General features: G+C 38.8%; 1 protein-coding gene across 9 annotated transcripts in view; it reads left to right on the top strand.

The window, feature by feature from the left end:
- The window catches only part of LOC115259828 (uncharacterized), a 115,857-nt gene that overhangs the window by 9,521 nt on the left and 91,676 nt on the right, over positions 1-14,660 (top strand). The window lies entirely within an intron of this gene.

Genomic DNA, 14,660 nt, shown 5'->3' with positions numbered 1-14,660 from the left:
CTGTTCTAAGTTTTTGATAAAATATATCAAAATTATAATACAGTTTGATATTTTCAATTAGGGTAAAAATCAAATAGGGTAAAAACTAAATTTTTATACTCATTTTTGGGTAATTATTTTAAGTGTGTTATTCTATTTTTAGAAAATAAAAGGTCACATAAAAAAAACTTTCGAGTTCATTATAAAACTTACAAACATGGACGGGATTTGAACCAATAATCCTGCCATCGTTGATTTTCAGTCGCCTTTACCAATGAGGCTATCACAGCACCTGAAGTGAGTGGCGAAAGAAGCTTTACTGGTTCTACGTATTGCCAGTTTCCCTATTCCCCCATCTCTTGTTTGTCAGTCGCAGAACAAAAATAGACAGAGATTTGAATGCAAGATCAAACAATGAACCTCTCTCTCTTACCAACAGCGCTATCGCGGTGCGCAGACATGCGCACTGAAACACTAATAACAGTGGTGGCGTGCGCATGGCCCGGCGTCGTTTGTTGAACAAAGAGAACGACGAAAAAATAGCCAGTCGACTATTTATGATTGAGCTTCGTCATGGGGTGCCTTCTGGCGGCGTCAAAGTTGCTGTAGTCGTGATTCTTTACGGACGGAGATGATTTAATTTGTTTTTTTTTCTTTGCGCTGTGAGACCGATGATCATACACGTACCTACGCACAGTGGTTCCATTTGTTCAGGGAAGCGGTCATAAATCATTTTCTTCGTTTTTTGAAGGGCAGAATCATTATAAGTGACCAGAAATAGCATGTTATGACTAAAAAGAATATTCCAGTTCATTTTCATGATCATCACTTGAAAAATATAAACTTTGAACTTTTTTATTTATGATAAATGAAAATATCATTTAAAAACCTTTATTTTGAACAGAAATCAGTAATCATATATTTTAAATTATTATGAAGAGTGGGTCAAATTCTGAGGAATTTCTTCAAAGTATTGCACGTAAAAACATGTATAGCACGACTGTATCATAATAGCTTCTTGTGAATAGAATCTAGCATTATAATTGCCATTTTATTAGTAGGTTCTATTTCTACTGCAATAAAATAAATATATGAAACTGAATATTTTTTTCAGAGATAAAATAATTTGCATTGTCGAAACACAGAAAAAATCATCACATATCGAATTAGTATGCATAACTACAGTACCTAATGCCCAAAAGCGATAATTCTGAAACAATAGTAACAATAGTGTAATTACAGAATCAATTACTTCTGAAATTATTTCAAACAAATATTCAGGATTAATTCACAAAACGTACGTAAAAGGAAATTTTTCAACCATACAAATATTGCTTTACACAGTTACATGTCATATAATTCATGGGCCTGTGTTTTGCACAATAAAAAAGATTCAAGTATCTGTCCAGCCGTATTTGTTTCTTACAATTGCATTGCAACTGCTATCCAGTAATATAGTATATGGAATTTTAATCATGTATAGCTCGAACCCAATAAAAGAAATATATACAAATACCCCTCGTCATTGCAATTTAATCAGCGCCTGCAATTTTAAAAGAAATCAATTTGTACACTAAGATTTAACGGTAATGAATTTATCAAATATTCCGATTTGGGAAGGGAATATGAGGAGTAAATACGCTCTTTTAGTAAATATTACGAAAAGAGCGTATTTACTCCTTCTTCTTCCAGGACTACAGTATTATGTACTGAATGGGTTTTGAGGAAATTTTTTAAATGTTGGCAGCGAATGCAAAACTTCTTATCAAATTCGACAATTACAGAGGTAAGTTTTGACGAGGCCAAATAAGAATGGTTGTTATGCAACTATTGAGGTATGAATACCTCAATACCTCCAGAAATGTATTTTTTTTCATAATTAAATAAAACAATTTCAAAGATTGTTTTCAAATAAAATGTACCTCAATTATTGTAAAAAGCTTTCAAATATCTCCTGTAAAAATTTCAGTCATTTTGGTACGCATTTCAGACAACTACAGAATAACTAGTATGTATATAATATTGTAGTTATTTTAATACATATTTTTTATAAAAATAACGGGTAACTTCCAATACATTCTGCAAGCTTGTATGCAGATATTTGCAGCTACAACCTTCACAGATTGATTCTCCTACTCAAATCTGACCATTTGCTGGCAGACGATCGATTAAATGTGGTTAAGAACATGTTTGAAATGTTACATGAATTTTTATTATGCATATATTCTATTGGTATAATTATGTGCCTATTACTCACATCCCCATTGATCCAAAAACATCCAGATCCGGTTTTTACCGCTTCGAATTGGAAGATAAACATCTATTCCGATTCTCTGCGTTGAAAACCAATTGAAAATCTACTTGCTTTTGTTATACGAAGACGCGGAGTTCAACTCAAAAGTCATGTGATTTTTCGACAAATTTAAAGAATGTAAAATTGCATAACAGTACCTACGCTCTCATGCAAAATATGCAACAGACACTTACATAAAAATGGATTTTCTGCATTATTGGGAACATTATTGATTTGTAAAAATTATACAAACTCATAAATTAGACAATCAATTTTTCGATTTTTGGCCTATGGCGGTACCACTGTGCTACGTGAGCGAAGGTAAAATGTGGCTTTGTTTTAATTGATCACTATTGTATCATAGGCTGATATGATAACTTTTGCAGATGCTATTTAGTTTTATTCTAAGATTTAGATTATTTTTAGAAATGAAAAAGTTGACATAATGTCAAAGCAAATATGGACGAATGATAATAGGTCGTAATAAAAAAAAGTTTGAATAGAGAAATGCAGTGATCAATTGAGCAGAATTATCATTCACATTTGTATTGTTTAGGATTATTTAGTACCGCATTTGCTATCTCCACGCTCAATAACATCCATTACTTCTTAATACATAGTCTGTTCGGTACTTTTTGACGTTATAATTAGAATTTAGAATAGAAGTACTGTTAATATGACATACAAATACAACTATCTTTACTCAATTTTGAGATTAAAAAAAAAACTCATGTTTAGGTTTCTTCTTTTTTCCGTGTAGGTAGATGTTTCACGCTTTGAAGCTACAGATTCTAGTTAATCTAAAAGCTTAAAAGTTAGTCTAAAAGAATTGGGAATCGTTTTCTTTTTTTATGACATTTTACACTAAGAGTGCATTCGTGTCAAAATTGGGAATCGTGGAAAAGTGTTAGGAATTTGCACCGTAACGGGACTGGGATATTAAATGAAGAAAATACTTAGATTAAACATATCAGCAGCTATGATACTATATTCACCCAAAAAATGAATTTGAAGCATTGAGTAAAATAAAAAAAATACGAAAGAGTCTGATAAAATTTGTAGAAGGTGCAATGCCTTTATTTTTTACTCAATAATATAATGCAGCAGTCAATAAACTTAAGAAGATACATTAAGTAATAGTTATTGCTGTGGGCATTCGAAATGCAAATATCAAATACGGGAACACCAAAAAATGTGAAAACTTGAACAAACTTAGTAGGAGTTCCCATTAACGAAACAGCTGCTACTATATAGCTACTACACAAATACTGTGAAATTATTTGGGTTGCTTTTATTGCACTTAAATCTAACTCCGGAAGATTTGCCGGAAGATGTGTAAATCGAATAAGAGTCCCAGCCAATAAACCTTTGCTACTGTACAGTACGTGTTCATTGATTTTAAAGTAATCATTACGGAACATGTTTCCCGAGAGACCATGTCTTTTCAATACGCTAACTCCAACTCCGATATTAGAATAGAGGGGGTTAGAAACAAAGGGATGTAAGTGACAAAACACCACTTTTGAGTAAATGAGGATTGAAGTTTTTCATCAATTTTTCATCCCATACAAAATGTATGGAGTTTCAAAAATATACCAAATTTTCTCTGATATATTGTAATTTTTCAAATCATCATTAAAATAATCTTAAAAAAGTTGCTGAGAGCTTGAAATCTGAAGTTTTTTTTATATGCTCAGCTCAAAATGGTCACTTGCACTCCTTTGCATCTGGGCCGCTCAATAGTATAAGGACATGTTCCAGAAAATTTGTACTTTTGGTAATACCGCATGACCCAACCGTTCTATTCGCATAATCTATAATAAAAATAGTTTCTTATTTTAACGAGTCGAAGTCCACCTAAATCGGTTCGAAGTTGGAAAAAATAAGAGTACCTTTTAGTTTTGAGAGTACTCGGATACGCTTCCGGCATTCAGCGCAGTAAAAAAAACAAACAAAAAACGAATACATAATATTTTTATTTTTATTTTTTGTAATGTATTTAAAAATTAAAATTATTTCATATTCTGATATAATTGTGTTATTTTTCCAACGAATCATTTTATTCAGTTGTAAAAATAACAAAGTTTTAACAGAGTTTGTTTTGAATTATTTATAACAAAATTAGTTACAAAAGATTATAATATATTTTGTTATAATTTAGTTCGAAAAAGTAATAAACAGCTCATGTCATAACAAAATTATAACATAATTTGTTAGTCATATCACAATGAGATATAATTATGATATATTCTTGTTATGATCCTCTAGTCGGGAATGCAGTGGCATACGTGGGACCGCGCATAACTTGCGAACGGATGGTCCGAATTGGGTCGTCTAAGTTTTGTTCTGTTAGTTTTCACCCAAGGAAGGTTTATGAGGCCTAAAACAATGAAAAATGAAAAGTTTTCAAAAATTGATTTTTCATACGTTTTGAACGGAGAGGCTTCGACTTGAAACGTCAAAAACGCAGTATGCAAGACAAAGTTTGTCGGGGACAGCTAGTTTACATATATTTTTTTTAGCATTGGCGTAGCTAGGTTTTTTTTTTCTGGAGGAGGCCCAGAGGGTCCTATAACAGTTACCCGAATTCCATTACCCCGAAAACTATTTCCCCGAAAACCAATACTCCGAATGGCCCATTACCCCGAAAACATATTTTCCAATTGTGTTGTCAAAGGAAGCTGATGCCTGGAAAAATGAACTTAAGTTTTATCAGAAATTTTGCCTTCTTTTGTACATCGGCTATTCTTTCTAGACTTATGCGTTAATAGGGTCTTGTACCATTTGGGCAGGTGTACCTATTTTGGGCACTTGCCTCTATAACTAAGTCAATTTCAAACCGATTGATTTGAATTTTTGTACAGAGTTAGATACTGTACGTGCCTAACTCTATACAAAATTTCAAGTCAATCGGTTTGAAATTGACTTAGTTATAGCGGCAAGTGCATAAAATAGGTACACCTGCCCAAATGGTACAAGACCCTATGTAATAAGATTATGATGTGGAACAAATGCATTTAATGAAGATTGATCTTTCTTTTATTGTAGGTGATTCTACCCCATTAGCCCGAATGCCACTACCCCGAAAGCATATTTTAGATGGGCTGTTCTTATGATTCATTTTCGTTTCCGTTTACTTTTTGCTAATTTCTGACAGCAAACTATTAGTTACTAATTCATAAAATCGAAGTTTCATGCTAATGATCGATAGAACAATTTAAAATTCAAATTTAAATAATCGAAAACTAAATATTCTTGGTAGTAAACCTAATCATACAATCTTCGCTTTTTGTTTTTTTTTTCTCTTACTATGCCTATTTACTGTAGCACTCGATATAGGTTGCACATTTCCTTCAGGATTAGCTTCGACAGCCCTCTGTTCAGAGGTTGTTGCAGGATCCATAGAACTGAAACTCTGAAACGATTGCCGATCAAACCGGAAAATCTCCTCAAATAAAAAGGAGTCGGCCGCAAAGCCGTAAAAGTCGGAATCTTCGGAAAAATCGGAATCTTAAGACATGGATTCTTCACCCTTTTTTCGTTTTTTTTTTTTGCTTTTGCGTGCGTTATTGCTGTTGCTTGGCTCTGCTGAAAGCTGTGTCGATCTCTCTCCGTTCAAAACAAAACGGCGAATGGGCAGTATTACAAGTTTAATTTTTGTGCTACACGTACGCTTTTAATTTATAAACTTGTACCTAAGTTTAATGCACATTTATAATGCTCTGAAGTGATAGAGCACCATGAGATCGCAGTAATATCAGTTTGATGGCCTACATTTAGGTCATTTCGGGCAATTATTAACTAGAAGACATGTGTAGACCCATCCCTAGCAGGGACATCAAAGTGTAGACGTCTCACATTAAGATATGATTCAGCGATGCCCCCTTAAGTGCCCCACACAATGCATACGTTTGCGTGTGCGTGACACTAGTTAGACACATTTCCCATGGGAAAACTCTCAAAAGAAACGCAAACCTCGACGGAACGATAGCGCCCGTGTTCCAGGCTTTAGGATTAGAAATTCCTAGACAAAACTTAAGCTATGAAAGCAACTAATGCTGCGAACAAAAGGCAACCCATCAGAGAAAATACGATTACAAGATTGACTGATGGACCAACAACATTAATGAAACCCCGTCATACTATCATTGGAAATTGTTATCCAATAGGGTAACAGGGCAAAATATCTGTTCTGTGTTGTATTTGTTCAAGTGTGATGTCCTATTTTATTACGCATTTGTAAGGTTTCACTACAATATGTTATATTTTAATGTGCATTTGTAGTGATTCATTATTTTGTTCGTAATAGCAGGCGGCGAGAGTCTTCAGGGATCTTCAGTTGACGCCTATGCGCCGAAACGATCCGGCCGCCCAGTGAAATCTGTAAAATGTTCGGAGAGATGTACATTATAAACTTAGCCGGTAGCCATTGTCTAATATCAGTTTTGTTTGGATTTTTATAAAATAATAAATCTCCGTTACGCAGATTAGTCAACAGGTCATGAGTTTTGTCTTCGTTTGTCAAACATGCATCTTTGTGACCCTTGTACTTTAAACTGTGCTTCGGGTTAACCAAATCCAACGTTGTTTTTGGTCGGTATGAAAGAAGGCGCTCGGAGGGAAAGGTACTGTCGGAACCTAAGCAAATGTTCCTGTAATTCATATGAAAATATGAGATTTGGTCGTCCATGTCCACTTTTCTAGTTTCAGGGTCCAGAAGAAACGTTTTTAAGACATCTTTAACTAAACGCACCATACGTTCAGCCTGACCGTTGCTTTCCGGGTGATAAGCCGGACTTTTCATGACAACTATCCCCTGTTCCTTTGAAAAGTTGATGAAATGCTTAGAATTAAACGGTGGTCCTCCGTCTGTGACTAGAACGTCTGGTAACCCGTACCTAGAGAAGATGCTGAGAAAAACCTTTATCACCTTCTTACTGTAAATTTTTATTTATTTATTTACACATAAAGTCAACAGATAAAATGTTTACCCCAATGACATAAAAAAAACGAAAGATACATTATTACAACTAAATTTAACAGAAGATACGCTTAAAGCTACGCTTATTTACTAAACGTGACACATTAAAATCAAATACAAAATAACAAGTATTGAACAAACGGGACATATCACGAACCGGCAATTCCTGTTTTCATCTGCTCAACCTCCACCCACTTGGTATAGCTGTCCACGACCACCAAGAAAACCTTTTTCTCAAAAAAAAGGCATGGACTCGACTAAAAAGCTTTTTTGTGGGAATCCAAGATGAATACGGTGGACGTCTAGGCAATGCTGTAGTTTCTTGGCAGATGCGGCAAGATCTGACAAACTCCTCAATATCTCTGTTCATTCTGAATCAATACACGGTTCTCCTGGCTAGTTGCTTAATTTTGTACATCCCGGAATGATTTTTATGTAATAACTTCAAAACTTCTCTTCTCATACGCTCGGGAACCACGACTCTGTCCTTAAAGAGCATACAGCCGTTAACCTCCTCCAGGTCTTAATAATGTGAGTAAACGTCTAGAAATCTTTTCTTCAAGCGATCTGGCTGGCCTTCTCGCAAATACTTCATGATCCGCATCAGAAACTCATCCGTTCTTGTCTCAGGTGCTGTTTTCCTGTAGTCCAGCGGAAACTCTCCAGTAAAGTTGAGGCTTTTGATGTATTCGCGGTCTAACTCCTTGGGAACCTCCTGCGAAACCGGAAATCGTGAACAAAAGTCCGCGTTTCCCATTTTTGACAGATCAATTACGTAGCGCTGAAGCCTGGTTACCGAAATAGAATTTCTACCTTCTTTCCCGAAGATACTAATCAGTGGCTTGTGGTCAGTGTAGATTATGAATGTCTTCCCATAGAGGAACTTGTGAAACTTTTTCACCGTACTAACGACAGCTAGCGCCTCTAGGTGAAGAATCGGGTATTTTTTTCTGCGCATTATTGAGAGAAAACGAAGTGATAGAAACTGGCTTTTCCTCTCCATCTTCCACGTGAGCTATTACTCCTCGAATGCCATAGTTACATGCGTCCGTTACCACAATCACAGGCTTGTCAGGGTCAAAGTACTCTAGAACATTTAGATTTAGAAAAAAAAAAAACTGTTTACATTGGTTAAAAACCAAGTCACAATCAGCATTCCAATCAAAACGTACGTTCTTTTTCAAAAGCATACAGAGGACTCTGATCCAGGAGGACAGATTTGGTATGAACTTCGAATAATAGGTAATTAAACCTTAGAAAACCTTAAGTTCCGTAACATTTCGTGGAGCGCGACACGCTATGTCTGAACCAACAGATTATTAAAATGGAATGTACATCGGGTTTCTTTCCACCAAACATTAGTATTCAAGCTATATTTTCATTTGCAGAAGGTTTCAAAATATTCTATCGGTGAAAATTTTTCCATACATTTTGTATGGGAGCAAAAATGGTCGAAAATGAGAATTTCAATCAAATTTGTATGAAAAACAGCTAAAAGGATGAAAAAATCTAAATTTCCCCGATGAAATATTTTAAAAGTTTTCGCATATGATAATTTAGCATGAATTCTGATATTCTATGGAAAGAAACCCGATGTACATTCAATTTTTATAAGCTGCTAGTTCAGACATAGCGTGCGCGAGCTTCGCGAATAGTTTGTACTTTATCCCCTGCAGCACGACCAGATAAAGATCTTCCGCAATACCATTCAAGCGTACCGTGGCCCTCACTTTTCCCAAAATGCTAAGGGGCTGTCCTTTAATTACGTAAGGGAATTTTAGCACCCCCTTTCCCCCTTGTAAAATTTTTTGTATGAGAAACCAAAAATTTTTGTATGGCGCGTAAGATTTCTCAAACCCCCCTCCCTCCATAAACCCTTACGTAATTAATGGACAGTGCCTAAGTCGATTACCATCAATAACATGTAAACTTTTACGACTGTCCACTATGGGATATTTTCTAAAATTTCTCAAAAACAGAGTCTTGGAAATCACGCTTTCAGCAGATCCGCAGTCGATTTCCAAAGTCAGACCAGTTTTCTGAACCAATGCTTCTACGTAGCATGGCTCATTTACCTTATTCCTAGTGTTGATCATCATGCAAGGAGAATCCTCTTCTTCGGAATCGGAAGCCTTCATTTCTGCCACGGAAAGATTGCCTGGCTGGACCACGATATGGACGCCTACTCAATCTGGCTACGACACTGACCCTCTTATCATCATCACGGTTCACAATACGAGTTCTGTCGGTCGACAGGTCCTGATTAACCCTTATGTGGCCAGCAGTGTACCTTTTTCGATTTCAAATATCGATAATTTTATGATTATTTAGTAGGAAGTTGAAACTCTGCTAGATCTAAGAACTCGTGAATATATATCTATTAATGGGGTTGGCCGAATTTCCAAGTGAGGAGGGGCAGGGGGAGGGGTTTCTGATTTTTTTTATTACGTGGAATGCCGGCAGGGTACCCGGATACCCACGAAACTTAAATGATCATATTTCCGTCAATTTTTCACCGTGTTTTTTTTTGCTGGCCACATTACGGTTAACGATCAGTTTTTCTACCTTAGCAGCTGTCAGATCGTCTTCGTCAAATAACCTTTTCTGTAACTGCCGATCATACGTGCCTTACAAGTGCATCACGAATGGCACGATCCTTAAAATCCCCAAAACCACACAGCTCAGCTAATGGTCCACTGCACGAATTTATGCTGGCCTGCTTACTCTCACACGAAATTTGACGGTTGAGCGGTGCCGACACCTCTCAAACGTCAAATTTCGTGTGAGAGTAAGCAGGCCAGCATAAATTCGTGCAGTGGACCATTGCTTCCAGTCTTCAAATTTTCCTTTTCATTGCACTGCTTTGATGTGAAAACTAAGGAGCATGAAAATGCGCGCTCCCTGTTTGGCAAAGTATCATTGCTTTGATTTGCTCCTCTCATTTTGCCAAAATACTGCATCATTGATCTAAATCATTCGCTCTGGGTGAGCAGCGTTTCAAACAAAACTGCTATGCGTGGTAGGCCTAGCAACGCTATAACAAACTTGATTTGCGTGTTGTCGAATGTTGAAAAAGCGGAAAAAACCCTGTCAAGTTCTGCTACCTAGTGGTCATCATATTGTAATATGAGGAATATAGGTGACGCAATTCATTAAATTGAACTTTTAAGGTGTTCTAAGGTGTCCCTTTTCTTTTAGAACTGAAGTACATGGATCGAAAATGGATGGACATGAAGGATGGCGATCTTTAATCTTGGCACGTCTCAATGAGGAACCGGCGCGGTGTAATCAAAACTTCTTTTGAACCATTGAGGTTTAATTCTGCTATTTCACCGGTTTCTCAAGCAAGACGCATAATGAGTCATAATGACATTACTAACAATGCTACCTACTATTTAATTCTATTAATAAACACCTTTCTCGTTTCTAAGTTGTTTGATTTATATGGTGGAATTACTTTCCCCGAAATACCATTTCCTGAAGAATCTATCTCCCAGAACGCGCCATCGTGGTAGATAAAAAGGTTAAAAATCGAAAAGCAAAATCACGCAGTAAACTTGCTTCTTCAATGAAGGGAAGATGTATACATATTAGGGTACCTATACACACCAGTCAAACGGCTGATCAAGCCTGGCCACACAACCGATTTACTCGCTCCGACTTGTGCCTTTTAACAAACATTGCGTCAATCGGAGCGAGTTGGTCGTTGGCCACATGATGTTTGATTAACTGTTTTACCGGTGCGTAGGCACCTTTATACTCCCAGAATTGGCTTTGATTATTTACTGAATGCCACCTAAGGGATCAACGGTGCAGAATTTGGAATTTCAATGAAATCATAGTGTCATATCGATTTGCCTCATGGCGACTTGTACACGCACTAAAATCTGCAAGATGGCAATATTTCAGTCACTACATTTGCACGCTTTTACAATTGGTGAAAAAAAACCTTCAGACTTTCGCAGTCACAATTTTCACGAAAAATAAAACAACTTAATAAAAATGCGTGTGAACAAGTTCGTAGTCAGATAACAACTGATTTATTCTCCTATTTTGTACATCGCTCAGACCCTATCTAGCTCAGTGCACTCAGCATATGCTGAGAACCCTGCCTGAGGGTTCGGCAGTAATACCAGCGGCGTCATGGTCGCGATTTCTTCCGCAGTCAAGTTCGCAGATTGTGAACAATCCTCGGTACCCACTTTACGTAATTTATGTTTAGTCCATTACTGTCAGAGCTGTCAGATCGGTGTAACACGCTTAATATAATTTACACAAAAGGCAATTAACACGGAAAAAATACACGGTAATGAATATTTATTGGGTACCGGACTGGACACAGAAAATTAAATGGATTTCTTTGGTACATCGAGGTCTTGAAATTAGTCTCTGGTAATACCGTGTGGCGCATGCCACCACATCTTCAACCATCTCATACCAAAGCTTGCCTGTCTTTCCTAATCGCATAACCATCAAACTCAAGAGCAGTCCATTTGAACATCTACTTGTTGCACCAAATCGTTCAACGTTCTGTATCCATCGCTTGGCTTCCATAATTTTCGGTTCAAACACAGGAATCATTGCGTTAACGTATTCAGGACGTATGCCTACGCCAGAGTGAACTGCTTCCATAATGTCGCGTTGGATGAAAAGTTTCGTAGATCCCACTTCTGAACTGAAGTTGGACACTGCAAGTTGTTGTACGTCTGCTGTATTTCGTGTCTCAGATGATAATGGTACAATAAGTGTCACTCTTACCTGTGCTAACTAGATGGGCCTAAACCTGTGCTAACCTGATTGACTTAGCCGCAATTTGAGCACCACTGATCTACGATAAGATTACCTTCGGTAGCCACGTTGATTACGCCTTCAAAAGAGCCTCCACAGTCATAATGGCCAGGGATGGGATAATTCATTTGCAATCAATTACATTCACTTGCTGTTAATTCGCTTCAGAAACATCGTAGCAAAAATCATTGTATGTAACTTTTTTACATTTTTGTTTCACCTGAAACTTTGTAGAACAATGTACTAGCGTAGCATCAATAAGTAAGTCAACAGAAGGCAGCAAACGCAACTTTTCACGGCGTGAATGTAATTTACATTCACCGCGTGGAAAGTTGCCTTTACAGCTCGCTTACGACTTTGGTATGCGTGTGCAACCCTTATGTTGTTCAGCAAACTTTCAGATAAAACTATAAGGTTAAATTCATCTATACATTGTTTTTTGATGGCATGCTTCTGAACTGAGATAGTAGCAAGTGAATGTAATTCTTTGCAAATGAATGATCCCATCCCTGAGTGGCACTGTCCCGGGTGATGTCCAATAGCTCTGCGATATGTGCCAGCAGGTACAAGCTTCCCGACTTATGACACGGCGCCAAGTACCAAATGCTACTGTGGTAAGCTGGAAAGTACTTATAGGCAGATTTGCCTGAGGGTTGCGAGCGTGTACTGTACCGTGTTACACGATGCGCTCTGCGTCATAATTGGTATGGTGTCTATCGGTATCCTTATCGAGGAGGACACGGAGTGCTTCGAAATGCGCAGGACAAGAGACATACGCAGGACTGCCAGGATGGCCTCCATGGTCAGCGTGGGACAGTTCCACCAAAGGAAGATTGACCCACAGGTTGATCCCGAGGGTAGATAGTTGGGTAAACAGGCGCCATGGGGAAGTAACATTCCACCTGATACAGATCCGTTCAGGCCATGGCTGCTTCCGACAGTATTTACACCGTTTCGGTCATGCGGTTTCTCCTGAATGTCCGGTTTGTGCTGGTTTAGAGGGAACGGCGGAACACGTATTGTTCATGTGCCCGAGTTTTCGCACAATGCGTGACCACATGCTTGCCGCTTGTGGGGAGGACACAACTCCGAACAATCTTGTGCAGAGGATGATATGGGATGTATTTGGATGGAATGCCGTTGCAACGGCTATCACCCACATTGTCTTGAAGCTACAGAGGAGGTGGCGCGTGGACTTGGAGAATAGGTAGTTCAGACGCGATAAAAGAGGGGGTCTAGGAGTTCGGAGTCAGCTTCGTAGGTCGCGATGGCGATGCTGTCGTGGCGTTGGTCTGCTGGGTTGGATCCGAGCCCGCGGTTGGAAAGGAGTCCCCGGCAAGGGCCGGGACTGGTGGAGACCGAAGACTACTTCACAAGAAGACATGGAACTTTGTTGTTTTCCCATACACCGATGGCACCGCCGCCTGTTGAGCTAAGATGGTAATTTTGCATAAAAGCATAGATATCCGATAAAAGTGTATAAGTGTATTGGTGCGAGTATGAAGATTTACACACACCATCATGAATAGTGCCACCTTTATCCGTGGTGGCGTTGCTAACAGTGACTCCCGACTTTCAGCAGTGTTGCTAGTCTTCTTGATAAAGTGGTCTTCGGGGAGACCCTACTGTCAGCAGCCTTCTGGTGCAGCTGATAAAGCTTGAAGGGTAGTAATACCCTTGCCTTAAGCAGGTCAGATCTGGTTGCACGTAGGCATCAGTTCTTGATGTCCGCTCAGCAGTAGGGCGCGGGCGGGGTTGACCCTGCCCGCCTTCCGAGGACAAAGGGAGTGGCGAGGACCACTCGGGAAACTGGCTGAGCGTCAGCATGCTATCGTGATGGACTCTCCAAAGTGAGTCATCGATGTTCGCTGCTGCAGACTACACAGCCAACGTTGAGGGTGCGATGTGCACTAGCCCCTCTCTGAAGCAATGCCTTCTTGGTGGTTCTGGAGAGACAAAATATATGGCGACCATGGGAATGTGTTTAGTGGTTCGAGGAGAGAGTAGTCCTGGCTTTTATAGTTTTGTTGTAGAAGACGGCCTTAACCCCACACTACCCGTATATTTCTGTTTGGGTGTCTGTTGAGCAGATTCCCCCTCCCCCTCCTATGGTTTAGATGAAAAAATGGCTGCTTTCGCGAGTTTTTGAGAAATGTATGGAAAACAACCAGATAAGTCGACGCACCAAAATCCGAATTTTCCACTCGAACGTGAAATCTGTGCTGCTGTACGCCAGTGAAACTAGGTGTGTATCAGTGGAGAATACTCAACGGCTGCAGGTCGTTATCAATAGATGCCTGCGGTATATATGTAATTCGTGCATGGTGGCCTCACAATTGGATCTCCAACCTGGAGCTCCATCATCGATGTCATCAAAAGCCGATAGCGACAGAAATTCGGGAGCGAAAGTGGAGGTGGGTCGGCCACACTCTATGCAGGGGCGGAAACGAAATCTGCAAACAAGCGTTAGGCTGGAACCCAGCAGGACATCGCAGCAGAGGCAGACGCAGAGACTCATGGCGGCGCAGCCTCAATAACGAAATCAAGCAAGTCGACAGAAATTTGGCGATGGCGGGCAATCGCTCAGGATGGAGATCTTCCGATTCGGCCCTCTGCACC

Source organism: Aedes albopictus, chromosome 1 (genome assembly GCF_035046485.1).
Source record: "Aedes albopictus strain Foshan chromosome 1, AalbF5, whole genome shotgun sequence".
Lineage (NCBI taxonomy): Eukaryota > Metazoa > Arthropoda > Insecta > Diptera > Culicidae > Aedes > Aedes albopictus.
This window is presented reverse-complemented; position numbering and strand designations above follow the sequence as displayed.